At 46.2% G+C, this 6334-nt stretch overlaps 1 pseudogene; it reads left to right on the plus strand.

The window, feature by feature from the left end:
• The first annotated feature begins 722 nt into the window (after nt 1–722).
• Nucleotides 723–1076, plus strand: LOC138397719 (large ribosomal subunit protein eL34-like; annotated as a pseudogene).
• The last annotated feature ends 5258 nt before the right edge of the window (nt 1077–6334 follow it).

A 6334-nucleotide genomic window follows, 5' to 3' on the forward strand; every position in this document is an offset into this window, starting at 1 on the left:
AGACTCAGGCAGGGAAAGGCAGCCCCACGTGCTCAAGACAAGGCGACACCTGCATGAAGCTGGTTGAAGTCACATGAAACTCATCCTCTCAGCAGTGGCTGGAATCTGAGCTGAGACCAAGAGGACTGACGTGGAGCCCAGGAGGTGCCTGATGTTCTGGCCATTCACAGCCCAGGGAGCCGGGCTGCAGTGCACACTTACCCCATGAGATCGTGCTGTCTTGTTATTCTGGCTCTGAATGGTTCCTTTATTTAATGCCAGTTCATCTGTGCTTTCACATACATGTTTCTGATGTTTTATTCAGCATTTTTAGGGAGGGATTTCTCTATTTAACTAGCCTGCATATTTCTGGATACAGAAGTAAATGGTCATTATTTTCAAAATGCTTATATATGTATTTTAATATCCCTTTAAAAATTTGTGAGTATGAAATGAAACATCCCTTCCTGGAGTTCCTACAGTCCACCTGTGTGCCCTATTTTGAGAAACAGTCCAGCCAATAATAACAGCAACAGCGGCTACCTGTTTTTGAACATGTATTATGTGCTGTTATTGTTAAATATATTACATTTCTGTATGTTACAGACCTAATAATGCAATAAACATATTTTTTATACAATTGTTTTTTAAATCAGTTAACAGAAGAAAGAAGAAGAAATAAGCACTTATACTGTCTTTTATTATTTCATTCCCTTCTGGGGACACTGTCTAGAGCACTCAGAATGGTCCAGTGTTGGACATACTGTCCTAGGCTTTCCTACAATACAACCTCTAACAAAACTAGGTTGTCCTAAACGCCTGGTAATAGAATTGTTTACTTTTATACCAAGAAGGTTGGGAAAGCACCAGAATCTGCATGTGGCACGTGCCAGGCAGACTTCAAGGGAGGGGTTCGTGCTGTGAGAGCTACAGTTCTTATGAGATTGTCTAAAACAAAAAGACACGTCAGCAGAGCCTCTGGTGGTTCCATGTGTGCCAGATGTGTTCATGACAGCATCGAGCATGCTTTCCTTATTGAGGAGCAGACAATTGTTATGAAAGTGTCGAAGGCAAAAAGCACAGATTCAGAAAGCTAAATAAAAAATGAAGTTTTTTGAGTAATAAAATAATAATAATTTCATAATTACCTTTACCAGCACTCTGTTTTTTCATATGGTTTTGAGTTACTGTTGGGGTTACTTGCTTAAATCCTGAAAAATTTCCTTTAGCATGTCTTGTAATGTAGGTCTGGTAGCAATGAATTCTCTTTATTTTTATCTGGAAATGTCTATATTTCATTTTCCTTTTTGAAAGCTAGTTTTGCTGAATATAAAATTGTTGGTTGACGGAGTTTTTTTCAGCATTTTGAGTATGTAATCTCACTGCCTTCTTGCTTCCATTGTTTCTCATGAAAAGGGAGGTGTTATTTTTATCAGCTAGCAAGGGTCAGCCCTCACCATTTGTGATGTCCAAGACCCTGTGTTTTGGGGACATGTGTGTTGCATCTTCAGCTCAGAGGTGGGAGGGAGGGAGCACACCACAGATGCTCAAGCAGTGCTGAGGACTGACCCTCGGCCACCCATTAAGCTGAGCAGGGGCCCTCTTCACATCTCTGGTCCTCCAGCATCTGCTCAAACATCCCCAGAGCGGGAGGCTCGCTATCTCAATAGCTCCCCCATTTTTCATAAGCTCTGAATGTCAGGACATTTTCCTTCTATGGGATTGAACTTTGCCTCCAGGACATTCCTCAGAGGTCTAGGATACATTCTTGTCCCCCTGAGGCTGCTCTTCCCTACTCATCCAGCCTGGGTTTTTTTGTTTTTTTTTTGAGACAGAGTCTCACTCTGTTGCCCGGGCTAGAGTGAGTGCCGTGGCGTCAGTCTAGCTCACAGCAACCTCAAACTCCTGGGCTTAAGCGATCCTACTGCCTCAGCCTCCCGAGTAGCTAGGACTACAGGCATGTGCCACCATGCCCGGCTAATTTTTTGTATATATATATTTTAGTTGTCCATATAATTTATTTCTATTTTTAGTAGAGACGAGGTCTCACTCTTGTTCAGGCTGGTCTTGAACTCCTGACCTCGAGCGATCCACCCGCCTCAGCCTCCCAGAGTGCTAGGATTACAGGCGTGAGCCACCGCGCCCGGCCCAGCCTGGTTTTTGTATGCCCTTCAACACGCTGGCTCTTCTCCTGCAGATGTTGGGCAGCAGGGGCCCCAAAAGGATCACAACCTTCAGATGCCTGGCATGCGTTCTTATTTTTTTAATGGGGACAACAATGCCTATGTTGAAGGATGGTTAGGAGTCTTAAATGAGACAAGGTGTGCAGAGTACAGTGTCTGGCGCAGGCCAGGAGCCACACAAACATGAGTTCCCTTCCACAGCCTTCTTTCCCTCATCCCCATCAGGCCAATTTCCCCCAAGAGTGGTGCACCAGAGCTTGACTTCTCTCCTACCAAGAGAGCCATTTTCAGAAGTTCCAGGTGACACATGAGCTCCCAAGCCAGGGCCTGGCCATGATCTGTCCCAAGAGCAAGAAATGATCTTCAGCCCCACCCTTCAGCTCCCCTGCAAGCCATGAGGGAGGTCCTAGCCTCTACGTCTCTGCGTGCATCCATGCGTTTCAGCCCATGCTGGCTGCTTCCAAGTCCATCTCTACAGCTGGTGACCCTTCACCTTCACCTAATTTGCCCACGCAGATAGAAGGCAACTTTGAACTCTCCTTCCTTTTCCAGGAATCCAGAGGCCCAAAAGGGAGTCTGCTGGGCCTCCAATCCCCAGCGACTCACTATCTGGGCCAGTAGGCAAAAGGTCACCATGAAATCTCTGCAGATAAAGCCACCATGAGACCAAGCTATTGCAGCAAGGGGATGACATGCTCCCAGATCCCACCTGGATTAGCTGTATGTCCTGCACAGACCCTGAAGCTCCAATCTCTGCCTCTTGCCCTCACACCCGACTGCTCCCAACATTCCTTTGCTATGAGACAACTGGCAGTTCTTCTGGCCTGATCTTTCCCATTGCCTTGCCCCAGGTGGTACCAAACCTGGCTTGAATATTGTAGAATATTTGGTTCCACCAGGAAGCTCTCAGTGTAAACAACTTGTCAGTCACCAGGGTTGCCTCCAGGGCTCTTTGTTCGGAGGCAGTTGCATGACACTTAGGAATTTCATGCTGCCCTAGAAACCACAATATATGTACAAAGGAAGGTATGGGGAGGGAAAGGTAATGAAACAGCTATTTAGTTAGGACTGAAAAAACAGGTTATCTGGCACAGTTGGTGCCTGGCGGAAGGGGTGTTTGAACTGACCCCAGGGAGGGAAATGCTAATGAGCCCGGTGCAGGAGCCTGTTTGGAGGTAGCCGTAGAGCAGAAAGAGAAACCCTAACACCCTGCACTGGCTGTGACCCTCAATTTCCCATCTATAAAACAGAGTTATTATTGATATATACATACTAGTTGACTCTATCATGAAGCTGTTGTGTTATGAGGGTGAAATGAGATCAAGGAAACTCTTGGCAACGCAGAGAACATGTAGCACATACACGTAACCCACATATAATCTCGGGATCCACGTAGTTCAGTCCTGCTCAGTCGCACTCAGACCAGTACACACTGGCAAAGGAATTTAAAGGAAACCCAATCTTGACTTGGGCCTCTCTCTCAATCTCTCTCTCTTTTCTTTCTTTCTTTCTTTTTTTTTTTTTGTTTGGTAGAGACAGGATCTTGGTATGTTGCTCAGGCTGGTCTCAAACTCCTGGGCTCAAGCAGTCCTCCCACTACAGCCTCCCAATGTGCTGAGAACACAGGGGTGAGCCACTGCGCCCGGCCTTGGGTCTCTTGAAGAACATAAAAGTGTGTCCAACTCACAATCCTCAGCAACATTCCTCAAAACTCCCTCTATTCCTCGTCCCCATCCTTCTTGTACCCCTTGCTGTGCCAGGACTACAGACAGCCCCGGTTGCATCCCAACCCCTGGCTGTTCTGCACAGCTCTGCTGCCTCCTCCTCTGCTGGAGCTCCTCTCAGCCCTTTAGTTTGTACTCAACTGAGTCTCTTTGCTCCTTGCTTTAATTTCACTCCCCCTTTACCTGTTACCAGAATTTGCCACAACCAAGGAGATTCTGGGACTGACCTCAAAAGTAAGACTCCTTCTCCCGCCTTCCCATGTTCCCGGTTCTGTGCCTCGATCTGTCTAATTCCGCACCACAGAATGCCCAGGAACCACGAGGGCAGCCTGGACAATCCTGTGAGGTTAGGAAAGAGGAAAAACCATGGCGAGCAAAGCAGAACTTCTCAGTGGGTGGGACTGGGCACGGTTAATAAATCTTGCACCAACTCGCACACAATTGTCATTTAGTCCCCCCTCCCCCCACTAGCCACTAGGACAGTGGTTCTTACAGTTTCTAATCATGCTGATTTTTCTTTACATTGTCACTTTTGTCACTTCCTTTTGTAAGAACCTCAGGTGTGGCCAAGGCCTTCAGCACAGCCTGGATTTCCTATCTCAGTGTCCCGGCTTCCTCCCAGTCGGCTTCTAATCCCCCAGTCTGTCCACCCCACTGACTTTGACCACACTCCACATTCAGCGTGTGCCTCCCCTGCTGAATAGCTCCTGACTGCCCCAGCACGTGGAGTCTACGTTCCTACATCCAGCACGGGGCAGCACGTCTTCATCCTTCGTATCTGCTTTTAGCTACCTTGGTCCTCCAGGAAGTCCCAGCCTGAGTTCCGCTCCCTCCAGCCAGCCCACCCTGACTGCTTCTCCATCCTGAAGTGCAGCTCTTAGAGTCCATGTTACACGGCCTCACTTTTGTTCTTGCTGTCATTTAAATTGTTTTATAGCTTTGAGTCTTTTCCCCATAAGACCATAAACTCCCTGAGGTCAGGGGTCTCAAAGGCTTATTAAGAACACACAAAGTGTCACGTGTGCCTGTAGTCCCAGCTACTCGGGAGGCTGAGGCAGGAGGATTGCTTGAGTCCAGGAGTTTGAGGTTGCAGTGAGCTGTGATGACGCCACTGCATTCTAGCCAGGGCGACAGAGTGAGACTCTGTATCAAAGGGAAAAAAAAAAAAACCCACAAGGGTCCTCAAAAGGCATCTTCTTCTGTTAGCTAGTGACAAGAAAAGCAGACCCATTTCTACTCCAAAGACCCTGACAAAAATCTCCAGGTGCCCCTGCCAAGTCTTTATTTTCTTTTAATTTGCACTAATTCCCTAAAAAGTCATTTTTAAGAACTTCTGGATAAAGGGCAGAAGGAACTCTTTTAAAAATGTTTAGGCCAGGTGTGGTGGCTCATGCCTGTAATCCAAGCACTCTGGGAGGCTGAGGCAGGAGAATCGCTTGAGGTCAGGAGTTTGAGACCAGCCTGAGCAAGAGCAAGACCCCATCTCTACTAAAAATAGAAAAAATAGCCAGGTGTGGTGGTGCACGCCTGTAGTCCCAGCTACTTGGGAGGCTGAGGCAGGAGGATCGCTTGAGCCCAGGAGTTTGAAGCTGCACGGTTGTGATGACATCACTGAACTCTGAGCCAGGGTGATAGAGGAAAACTCTGTTTCAAAAATATGTTTATTGATTTTGTGGTTGATAATATATTCATCTGGCTCAAGACTTTAAAATGAAATCTGCCTCCCACCTTTGTTCCTTGGCCACCCAGTTCCCCGGCCAAGAGGCAAACAGTAGACAGTTTTCTTGTTTATTTTTCAATAGGTATTTGATGCATACATAAGCCAATGTGAATATATGCTCCTTTTCTCCCCCTACCCCTATTTTTTTACCCACAAGCTAGCATGTGATACACATTGTTCTGCACCTTGCTTTTTCTGTTTAACAACGTACCTCAGAAATCTTCCCAAATTAGCACATGAAGAGCTTCCTTGTAACTGTTTTATGACTGTGTAGTGTTCCAGTATATGAATAAATCCTAATTTGTTTACCCAATCCATGGGGGTCAGATAGTGAGGGTGTTTCCAGTCTTCTAGTACCATATCCAATGCTGCAATAAACAGTCTGTTCAGACATAATGTCATATACATGTGTGTATCTGTGGGACGAATCCCTGAAGAATTGCTGGGTCAAAGGGTAAGGTACATATGTAATTCTGATAGATACTTCTAGAGTGTTCTCCAAAGAGGTTGCATCAATTTACACTCCTACCAGTAATGTACAAAGGTGCCAATTCTCCACACCCTTGTCAATCTAATAGGCAAAACCTTTCATGTCAGTGTAGTTTGATTTGTACCACTCTGCTCATGCACGTGGCTGAGTAGCTATTTATGTTTAAGGCCCTTTGTGTGCTTGTTTTTTTGTCTCTCTCTGTGTGTGTTTTTTATCCTCTGCTTACTTTTTTGTATAT

This window comes from Eulemur rufifrons, chromosome 2, assembly GCF_041146395.1.
Source record: "Eulemur rufifrons isolate Redbay chromosome 2, OSU_ERuf_1, whole genome shotgun sequence".
Lineage (NCBI taxonomy): Eukaryota > Metazoa > Chordata > Mammalia > Primates > Lemuridae > Eulemur > Eulemur rufifrons.